This window comes from Mastigoproctus giganteus, chromosome 3, assembly GCF_048544385.1.
Source record: "Mastigoproctus giganteus isolate SK-2022 chromosome 3, ASM4854438v1, whole genome shotgun sequence".
In the NCBI taxonomy this organism is placed as follows: domain Eukaryota; kingdom Metazoa; phylum Arthropoda; class Arachnida; order Uropygi; family Thelyphonidae; genus Mastigoproctus; species Mastigoproctus giganteus.
In genome coordinates, this window is record NC_143577.1 from 39,722,051 (window position 1) to 39,734,180 (window position 12,130).

Genomic DNA, 12,130 nt, shown 5'->3' on the forward strand with positions numbered 1-12,130 from the left:
ATATTTTTTTGTCAAATTTTACCCAAAATGTGCAAACACTAGTTCTTATTGGTTTGGCATTCCAATGCCACTGTTAATTATGACTGTACTCAAACTTATAATTTACAGTGGCTATCCTCATTTAAGAAAACATTATTGGAAAAATTTTTAACAACTTATAAACTTTCACTATGATAGTAAAAAGTAAGCTTATATACCAAAATGCTGTTTGGCCTAATTCAAGCACATTGCATAACATAAAAACTCTACTCCACTTTTCTGCTATTTTTCAGTATAGTCTGTTTCCTCTTTTAATATACTAAATTGTATACATACTGTATAATAAAAACTGGTATACACATCATAGTATAATATTGTACTGTAAAAAAAGATAAAAATTTGGGCAGCATCCACCAATTATATCAGTACACAGTAAAACCTCACTAATTCAGACTGCCCTTTCATAAAAAAGCATATATTTTATTTATGCGGGATGGAATTTTTTCTTAAATGAGAATTTAATGATAGAATAGCAATTTTTTTTTTTTTTTTTTTTCTAGAATGGTTTCACAATCAATTTGCAAAAGAAAAAAAAGCCATTCAGAAGGAAATATAAAAATATTATGTATTGTTACCTAATGCACCAGGATGTCCTTTCAGTGAAATTTTTTCCAGGGATGATGACAGTACTAAGTATTCTTTTTTTGTCTACCAGTTTCCAAGCCCTCGAACAATATGGATCAGGGAACTGGTCAGTTGTTAAAGTTTGTATTGAAGGAAAAATTTGAATCAAACTGTTTAAAAAATAACTTTAGATGTTTCATTAGTGGGGAGGACACAAAAAGAGAAAAGACATCAGCTAATTTTAAAAATTATAACATAAGTGTTCTTTTCAACTGAGTTGCAAGTTGGAATGAAGTATAGTAGAGAACAATAGTAAGCACATTAAAAAAAAAAAAAAACACCATTAAACGCTGTTAATGTTTTTAGACTGAATTAGAGGTGAAGAGTGTGAAATATGTTGACCTGTAGCAAAGATATTAAATGATGCGTAATAACACGGCTAGATGAAAATGAGGTTGTATATTGTATGGCAATGGGAGGAGAAGTAGCAGTGGCATTTCAAGTTAAAATCTATAGGGGAATTGAAGAAAAAGAAGAAAGTAGAGGGACAAAGTTAAATTATACAAATTCAGAAGTTTCCTTCATACCCTTATAAAATTTGCTAATTCAAATAATATTTTTTCACAATAAGGGAAATTAACAACATTATGAAACAGCAATACAATAGAACTTTTTTCCATCGGAATTCTTCTAATTGCACTGTCTTTTAGAAGAAATTGCAAGTTTTCTGTTGAATAAAGGCCCTATTGTATAAAAAAAATTTAAATATTTCTTAAATATTTACATTATTTTTTTATTTTATGAAACTATATACATGAAAGATATTAGAAACCTATAATACTTAGTAGCATGCTTGGGTTGAAGGTTAAGATGAGAGGATATTGTGGACATTAGACATCACTTTCTGTAGATTGCAATTTTCAGGAAATGCATGTGAAGGGTGGCTGTTCCAGAAAAGGGAAGTTGAAGGAATAAATGAGAAAGAAGAAAAGTTGGTTCTGTGAGTTTGAAGTTGGACAATAAAAGGATCCTGGCTGATTGCAGTTGGTGCACTATGGCCATAGATGCTGATGTGGCAAAAAAAATTCCCAAACAAACACTGATTGAGGCTTATGTTCGTACTGGTTTGGAAGAGTTATAGAAGCCAATTCAGAAGAACAGTGCACATGTAAATATCTATAGAAAAGGCATGCAGCAGAAATGGAATGTCTGTGACAGAGTGGAGAGATTTTTTAAGAAATGGGTAATTAATTAACCTAACTGCCATCTTTTGAATGGAGTCTAGAAGACAGAGAGATTATGGGGCACTGCCCCAGATGGGGGAACAGTATTCCATGATAGAGTGGATATGAGATTTGTGTACATGTTGAGCAGCTGTTTTGAATTTAAAGTAATGCCGAGAGTTTAGAAGTCAGGGTAATCTGTAATAGAAATATCTGATCCTGTCCAGAAATCTAGGTGTCGTTGAAGATAAGCACAGGAGCAGAAGAATCCTTTGTGCAAGAAATAAGACAGGACTCAGTTTTAGAAGGATTAAAATTGACTCAAATTTTCTTTTCCCCACTGGAGAATTAACTGAAGATCAGCATTTAACTAATTGGTAGTAGATATTCATAAAGTTGAAGCTGTTTGTGCAAGGTATGATTTCTCAAACTGGAGGGTGCAATGCAATGTGCTATTGTCAGCAGAACTATGGATATTTTCAGTCGATGGAAGAAGGTTATTAATATACAGGAGGAAATGGGTGGGAAAAAGAATTGAACCTTGGTGAGTTAAAAGACATAGATAGCAGCCAATCAGTCCAGCCCTGGAGAGATTGTGCAAGGCTCATGGGGTAGAATATTTCTCAGCGTGGTCTGTGCTTGTTAACAGGAGAGACTGCTTCTACATGGATGGGATACACTAAAATCGAAAGAGTGCAAGAATATTTTTGCTGATGCTATCAAGGCAGTGTTAGGTGGTTCACAAAACTGCTAGCTTGGGAGGATACACACTTTAATAGAGTAACAATGACTGCAGACAGAGATGAAAGTGATTCTTGCACTGCTTCTATTGGATTGAGCAGCAGCCTGGGAAGCAGGATGCTAGGGATTTCTAGAACTGCGGGAGTCATCGTGGAACAAGTAAATACATGGACTGTGTTTGGGTAACTAAGAGTAAGAACGGGTGCATGTATACTTGCATGTACACCAATGCTAGGAGTATTGTAAATAAATTTGGTGATGAAGTGCTGATCAAGACATCAAAGGCAGATATTGCTGGGATATCAGAGACATGGTACCACACAGATATAAGGAGTGCAGAAACTGTTATTACTTATTCTCACTGGATACCACCACCCAGACCAATTGCAACCAGGTACCCAGGGTACCTACCCACCCACCGATGAAAGGCCAAACAGCCTTGAAACAGTTGTCTGGGTGGTGGTATCCACTTTGAATACATAACAGTAGTCTTCACTGGTGAAGCATTACATAATCGAGATAGGGAAATATCAGGCAACAAGTTGTGAAGGTATTAACAAAATTAGATATGATAAAAACAATGCCATTTCGGTGATTCACTTACATATAACAGTGATGCTATTGCACTAACCATTACTTCAAGTGAATTCCCCATAGGTTGAGCCCACAGCCCTTACAAACTCTTTCAAATGCATATATACCCATCTCAACTTTAGTTACTTGTTGCTGGTCAGAGCATAATAAATATTCCTAAGATTTCCTCAATTATTATTGCAACAGAATAATATTCCAATATATATACTCACAAGCCAGTACATTAGCATTGGTTGAGGCATATGATGCAAGAAAGCAAGCTTATACAGCATCAGCCAAAAAAAAAACCTTTCCATTTTGCCCATCTGTTGGTCACTCCAAATGTTTGTCTAGTTCAGCCTTAAATTTATTTAAGCTATTAACTTCCACAACAACAGATGGAAGTCTGTTCCAGCAATCAAACTGACTTTCCTCAATTTCAATCTATGCCCCCTCATGTTCTTAGTCTGAGCAAGCGGAAGTATCCTGTCAGCATTCAGCCTGCTCAAACCATTCAAGTCCTTATATGCCTCAATCAGATCACCTCGCAGGTAGGCACCTCCGTAGCCAGGTGGGAAGGAGCAGCAATGCATAGCACACGCTTCTTGACTAGACCAGGGTTCGAGCCCGTCACCACCAAATACGGAGGATGCGGAAAGGTCAGGGAATGACCACCGCATATCCCGGAGCAATATGGCCTTAGTTGCTAATGCTCCTAAAAATCAAATAACAAACAAACAAACAACCTCGCAGGTGCCTAGTCTCCAGGTGCTGCAACTTGTAGAACTTAAGCCTTTCTTCGTAAGCACACCTGTTTGTTTCTCTCACCAATTTTGTTGCCCTTCTCTGTACTCATTCTAGCAACTCAACATCCTTCCTAAAATGAGACCTCCAGACCTGTACGCAATACTCAAGGTTTGTCCCGACCATTGCCTTATACAAAGGGATAATCACCTCCTTGTCTCTACCAGCAAAGTTTGTATATAGCATTGACAAAACCCCATGACCTGCTCTGGCAGCCTGTCTGCCCTGTTCAGAGAACTTCATATCTAACTGCACAAATACCCCTCCCCAGGTCTTTTTCATTCTCCACCTCCCTGAGTATAGTACCACACAGTTTGTACGTTTCTCTCTATGCTACCCATATGCAGTACTTTGTATTTGTCAACATTAAACTTCAGTTGCCACTTCTCATCCCATCTGCCTAACTTTCTAGATCCTGGCCGACCGGGCTAGCCGAGTGGGTAAAGTACCTGCCCGGCAACCCAAAGGTCGCGGGTTCGATTCCCGCCTCGGGCTTGGATCAAAGTACTGCAAAAACCTTGGGAGGTGCAATATGGCCACAGAAGCCGATGCGCCAACAACTACCAAATCAAAAAAATCAAAAAATTCTAGATCCTGTTTCAGTAGCGTACTGTCTTTAGTGTCATTAACGACCCTGCCAACCTTTGTATCATCTGCAAACTTTGTCATTAAGCCTGATATAACTTCATCGATATCATTGATAAATACACAAAATAACAATGGGCCCAGCACCAAACCCTGGGGGACCCCACTAATAACATTTAGTCCACGTAGAGCAGTGTCCATTTATTACCACTCGCTGCCGTCTCCCACTCAACTATTCCTTTATCCATTGCAGCAACTTCCCCTTACTGCTCCAGTTTGTACAGCAGTCTTCCAGGTGCAACAGTATCAAAAGCTTTCCTGAAATTCAAGTATACGATATCAAAATTATTTTTTGCATCCAGTTCCTTGTGACCACATCGTAGTATCCAATCAAATTGGTCAGACAAGACTTCCCCTTAATAAATCCAAGCTGTTTCTGAACTATTATTGCAGCCTTGTGTAGGTGATCCTGTATCACCTCTTTAACCAGTGAATCCATTATTTTCCCCGGAACAGAAGTTAAACTAACGGGTCTATAATTATTTGTGTCACCCTTTGAACCCCCTTTGTGAATTGGGGATACATTTGCACATTTCCAGTTCATGGGGACCTCTACAGAGTCTAAGGAAGCTTTCATAATTATGGCTAAGGGTGTGCTTACTTCCCTCGCTGTCCCCTTCAATATAACTGGATAGATTCCATCCGCCCCAGGTGCCTTTTTTATGTTTAACTTCAACAATTTCTCCTCCAATTTGCTCTCAGTTATTACAAAATCATGTTAACTCCCTGTTAGTTTGATAAACTTCTGACATTCCCCTCCTTGAATAACTCCTCATGTGTGAATGTAGATGTAAAGTACTCATTCAGTTTATCAGCTACTTGAGCAGGATCATTAATAGTCAAACCGCTTATGTTAAGTGGACCAATCTGATTCATCCCCTTCCTTCTAGAGTTTACATAAGTAAAGACCTCTTTGCTGCTTTCTTTGCATCCTTTGCCAAAGATTTCTCGTAATCTGCCTAAAAATTGGGATCTAGCACTGAATGTACATTCAATAGGGATGGTGAAACCTGGTGATGTCCATGAAAACATTCCCCTAAACCACAATACCACCACTACCAGCCTATTTTTGTCCAACCTAGTTGTCCCTTTTGTCCAACCTAATTCAGTCTAGTTGCAGCCTTCTCCTGCTTGCTGTCAAATACACACCTCTCCATTGGCACAAAGTAGCTGGAACCGGAGTCATCAGACCATGAAGTTGTTTTCCAGTCCAATGCCAGGAACAGTGCTCCTGTGCCCACCAGGGTAGAGGTGTCAATGACTGTTGATCATCATGGGCACATGAACAGGTTGCCTACTTCATAGGCCTACCCACAAGAATGTCCACTAGGTGGTGTGCTCAGAAATGTTTCTCTGTGCACCCTGATTGTAGTCTGCCATTAATTGAGGGATTTTGAATCATCTGTTGTCTTGGATAGAAATTCCAATTACCATTCACCTTGACTTTCAACTAGTTTCCCCATCCTGGCACGTTGAGTGTTTGTGTCCCTCTTCAAACTTCCTGTCATACCTTCACTACAGCAGCCATCAAATAGCTGATAGCTGCAAAGATGCTGGCCTCTGCTTCCTAGCCCTGTTCATTCCCCTGTTCACTCTGTCAAGTCCTTCCCTGTCCCCATTGCATGGGCTCCCAACTGACAAGCACCACCCATACCATCACTATATATGCTGCACTGGTTGGTGATGCCATTCTTAGGTGTGGGATGTATCCATTCGTGGAGTTGGGTGGTCATAATGTTTTTGCTCATGATTGTAAATACAGGCATTCCCTGTTTGGCACTCTTAATCATTAAAACAGAGTGCTTAGTGAATCCACGTTAAAGTGGGGTGATTTACCATAAACCAGTTGCATCCAGCGTTTTCCCGTATGGGGGCCATATTCAAAGTTAGATTTGTTTCATGGGCCGCACTGATTGATTCGAGAAAAAATTGTTCTACATTTTCCATATCTTGTTACTTGTAAAAGGAAAGTTTCTATTTTCATGTTACCATCTTTTATTTTCAGGCTATAATTAAAAAATGCAAAATCCCAACACTTATGTGCAACAAATCTGTCATGATTTATTTTTTAGATTTTATTAAAATTATAATAAAAATGACTTACTTTTGTTATTTTTCTTTAAATACTTTACTTTTGTTTTAAAAAAATACGTTTTGATTTTAAATGGTCACTTCAGAAAATTTAGAACCTGAAATGGATCATTGCTTTTCAATATTAAGGTAAATAAATAAATATAATGATACACTTAAAATTGAAAATATTCGAAAATTTTAAGTACAATACATAACATTTACTGAACAAAACAACATTTAATGAGATAATTGAGGATAGAAATTCCAATTACCATTCACCTTGACTGTCAACTAGTTTCCCCATCATGGCACGTTGAGTGTTTGTGTCCCTCTTCAAACTTCCTGTCACACCTTCACTACAGCAGCCATCAAATAGCTGATATTTTTAAATAATTGTTCAGAATTTGGTCGAGAATTTGATATGCCAATTTACAATATGGAATGAAGATGCTTATCTGTTATTGTTTCTTTTTAAATATTTATTTGATTTCATGCATGAAAAAACTTGCTTGCAAACATACATTGATCCAAACAAAGTAGCCATTTCCATGGCATTTTATTGTTACTAGTGGAAAATCTTCAGATGGGAGAGCCTTGTGCAATTCAAGTAGTTTATTTTCACAGTCAATATACAGTAAACCTTTGTATAACACGGTAGTCAGGTTCCTATAAAATCTCGTGTAGTGCAAAACGGTGTTATATGGGACTAAGAACTAGTATGAAAAGGGGGGTTGCATTCCAAAAGCTAACAAAAATACTCTACAACAATGTTAACAAAAATACAGCATTCTAGATTTCGTGTATCTTCTGCTCTCTTTAAAAAATCATTAATCTGGGTTTGTTTTTGCTTGATAGATCTTTGTAAATTTCATCGTATGGAACTAAGTATTTTTGAAGCTCCGTTTTGAACTTTGGGGTCCTTTCAGTCATAGCATCTGCATTCAAAAAATAGGATTCTAATTGCTGGGCTAACTTCCCATATACTTCTTAATGTAAAATTTGGGACTTCAGAATTTTCATCTGCGCTATCATCCTCTGAATTTGATTTGATTTTCCTCCGATACCATTTCCACCAAATATGCTTTTCCAGCCTCTTTTTCTACCAGTAATTCTTGAATGTCTTCAGTAATCATACGACCGACTAATTCAGCCATGTTGTGACAAAGACCTATAAAAATTTCTCCAGTCATCGACAGGATTCGAACCTAGGACTTTTCCACGTAGTGTGGGGAAGATGGCAGCTCTATCAACTGTGCTACCCACAAGGGCTTCAGTAGTCATATGGTCAAAACCTTCCCCTCCTACCAACTTAGCAAGTTCTACTATTGCGCTAATTCGTTTTTTGCTGGTTTGATCATATTTCCTGAATGAACTGACTCTGGCTGTGCAGTTTTCCAACATGCATTTAATGTTGATGGTTTTACTTCTTTGAACAATAAAGCTATGATTCTGATATAGTCCACAATTGAAAAATGTTTCCATGCCTCTATCACATGCCTCTATCAATTCAATTCGGAATAAATTTTTTCCAAAATCTATTCTAACGAATTTCTAATGTAATGAGTTTCAAAAATACACTGGTGTTCAAAGAAAGTGCATCACCCCTTAAAATTGTAATTGTCGTCCGAATAACGTAAGTATATGGCAATATTTCTTACAGATTGCATCAGATAAGATTGACATGTGTAGGTGATGACGTAATATTGCATCAGCTGTTACTTTCAGCTGTATATGCACGCTTTGCAAGAGTTGCAGTCATTCCTTGCTTGTGTCAGGATGGCGAGTTACGTGCTGTTGACGCCACGAAAAAAGAGTGCTATTGTTGCTTTGCGTGAGGAAGGATGTTCTTCCAGTCATATTGCTTATAGTGTCTTGTAATAAGTCGACAGTGAGTAGATTTCTTTCCAAACTCAAGAATACTGGTTCTGCTGATAGGAAAAAAGGAACTGGATGCAAACAAGTCTCTGTGCCTAAACAGGACCTCGTTTTGAAGCATTTATGCCTTAAAAACCGTAAAGCTTCTTCGTCTGAGCTGAAATGAGAATGGGAAAAACATACAGGAGTGGTAGCAAGTGCAGTAACAGTCAGAAGATGCCTCTTCAAAAATGGACTTGTAGCCTGTCATCCTAAGAAGAAGCCCCTCCTCACACAAAAAATGAAAAGGGCCCAATTAATTTGGTGTAAGGAGCATGTCAAATGGATCCCCAAGCAGTGGAAGGCAGTTATTTTCTTGAATGAGAAGAAATTCAACCTTCTTTCAAATGAGAAGAAATGCATGGCTCTGATTAGTGACAAATGATTTGCTGTAGATGTGGTGAAGAATACCACCCAGACTGTATGGCGTCTACAGTGAAATTCCCTACCAGCCAAATGATATGGGGTTGCATTTCGTATTGTGGAGTAGGTCACCTGCAGTTTATAAAAGGTTCCATAAATGCCAATGGATACCTGGCTATATTGGAAGGAAAATTGCTGCCAACCATTAGAGACCATTTCAACCTGCCAAATAGCTGCATCTTTCAGGAAGACTCTGCTCCTTGTAATCGGGCGAAAAGTGTAATTAAGCACTTATGTAGTTACTTTAGCTTCATTTCTGCATTAGAGGTTCAATAGTAATGTGTTTACATTTGTTACAGGTGAAAAAATGGTTGGAAGAATGGTCCATTACAACTCTTAGCTAGCCAGGAAACAGCCCAGACCTGAATCCTATAGAGAACTGTTCAAATCGTGTGGAATCTGCAGTTGCCAGAAAGAAACCAAAGACCCTTCGTGAACTTCAAGAAGCCATAATTCATGTTTGGAACCGCAAACTATCAGTTGATTACCTTTGGAAATTGATCTTGTCAATGCCTCAACGGTGTGCTGCTGTCATCAGGGCCAGAGGTGGTTCAACTAAATATTAGTTTGCACCTGGTGAACTTTTCTTTTTGTTTTCCATTTAAAATGATAAACTGAAGCAAATTTTTGAGGGCTTCTAATAATATTTCAGCCATAATTGTCAAGTTTACCAAAAACCCTTGTATAAAGGTTGCAAATGCTCATTTCGGAATATTTGAGAGAACCTGTCAGATATTACTTAGCTTTGCCTTAACTATTAATAAATATCTTTTGTTTATATTTCTATTTGTGATGCTAGTTATTAATGTAACATACCACAAAAAAGGGTTAGAAATGTGAAATTTCTATGTTGATGTTTGTTTTTTGGTTTTTAGGAGCATTAGCAACTAAGGCCATATTGCTCCAGGAATATGCGGTGGTCATTCCCTTGACCTTTCTGCATCCTCCGTGTTTGATAGTGACGGGCTCGAACCCCAGTCTAATCAAGAAGCATGTGCTTTGCACTGCTGCTCCTTCCCACCTGGCTATGGAGGCGCCTCCTATGTTGATGCACTTTCTTTGAACTTCAGTGTAGATATAATGTTTTGATCTAAAGGCTGAATTAAAGAAGCTGTATCAGGGGGTAGGAACATTACTTCAACATTTGGGTGACTTAAATCTATTGGATGGTCTGGCACATTATCCAATAGTAATAAAACTTTGAAACTTTTCGACAAGCACAAGTTCAATAGCACAGAACCTAACACGGGATTTCCCAACAAAGAACAAAGTAAAAGACAGAGATTTCCCAATAATTTTTGTTCTTTGTTTTTTTTTTTTTTTTTTTTTCTTTTTTTTGCATAATGATTAGTGAGCCAAAAATGGAAATTCACAAAAAAGAATGGAAATGTTCAAAAATTACATCCAACATAATGCAGAGTAGAGTTATCCCTGCACAAAAGCTGAAAAATACCATGTTATACAAGGTTTGACACAGTTTTCTAACCGTGTTGTGTGAAGATTGCTGCACTTTATCAGTTGTGTTGGAGAAAAATCGTGTCATAGAAGTACCGTGTTATGCGGGGGTACTTATTTTTAAACCATGTTTTGGCCTGAAGATCAATAATTTTAAGTTCAAGCTGGGATTGTAGTTTTCAGCTGTAGAAGTAAATGGATTCTAAAACAAACTTATGTCTTTTTCATGCGCTGTTATTTCAGCAAATCAACTTTCAGACTTGTCCAAAAGTAATTTGTAATAACGAGACGCAGTGATTCTTTGAAAATGCGTTTCTCCTTTAGCTCGGTTCAGCATTCAAAGTGAACTAAATTGTCTTGCTCAATTTGGGATTAAAATAACTTATTTTGAAATGATTTGATGACACCAAGCAAATCAAACTAATTTTCCTTTCCCCTGTAGTTGTAAATTAAGTGCATTTAAATGATTAGAAATATGTATGAATTTCAAGATCAAACAGCCACTCCATATTTGATAGTTGTTTTATTGGTTTCCCTTTTTCTGTCATAAAAATATATCAATTTCACGACATAGTTTAAAGAACCATTGAATACTTTGCCACGACTAAAACTGCACAATATAAAATTACATCTTCGTATTCAGCTTCAATTTCTGGAAGAAACTGTTGAAACATTCTTCCCTATTTCATGGCCATGTGATCTTATAAACTTTACAGTCGAAATAACCACGTTCATAACGTGTTGGAGATCCAATACTTTCCCATAAAGAGCTTCTTGATACACAATGCAGCGAATTCCAGTTGGAGTTTCAGCTCCGATAACTATAATTTTTTTGGTTTTTCTACACATAAGCCCAATGTTTTTTCCAATCATATTTCTTTCACCACCAGTTGTGACTCCTAACAGATTTTTAATATTTAATCCTAACTTTTCAATAGATTGGCAAAAATTTTCAAAAAGATTTTCACCTGTAGTTGTTCTGCACATACTCTATAGATCAGCTAAATCTGTAACTGGTACAAAATTATCATTAATTCCAGGTATGAAGAAAAGTAGTTGGGCTGTGTCATTTACATCAGTAGTGTCATCCCGTGCTACACTAAAATATTTCATTTGTTTTGTTTTCCAAAAGTTGTTCAAACAAATTCTTTACAATATCTTCTACTCCTCGCATAATTGTTTGACCAGACAAACTGATGTCTGTGTCATTTGTTCCTTTCTTTGTACCCATTTTTCCACAACTTTTAACAAACAATGCTTAACAAATTCACCATCACTGAATAGTTTACTTTAAAAAGTGATCAAGTGTGCAACTTGATAACTGGCACTTAGAAGCAGATAAATTTCTTGACATGCATTTTCAATCTGGTTTGTTGTTTTCTTAATTTATTTTGTAACTTTGAACACTTTTCTTTTCGCAATGCTCCTTTGTATTGATCATAAGATTTATGCTTGGAATCATAGTGTCGTTTTAAATTATATTCTTTGAAAACTCACACAGTCTCCTTACACACCAAACACTGCTTTTTCTTGGTACTCAATGAAGAAATAGTCTTCAGTCCACCTTTTGATCAAAAAACATGACACTCCAAATCGATTTTTCTCTTTTGGAACATTTTTAAGGATGTTGTTTTAATTCAATACAGATTAATAATTATTCAATACAATGAACAAGT

At 37.0% G+C, this 12,130-nt stretch overlaps 1 protein-coding gene across 3 annotated transcripts in view; it reads left to right on the forward strand.

Moving 5' to 3' along the window:
- Urm1 (Ubiquitin-related modifier 1) overlaps window positions 1-12,130 on the forward strand; it is a 134,065-nt gene that overhangs the window by 50,534 nt on the left and 71,401 nt on the right. The window lies entirely within an intron of this gene.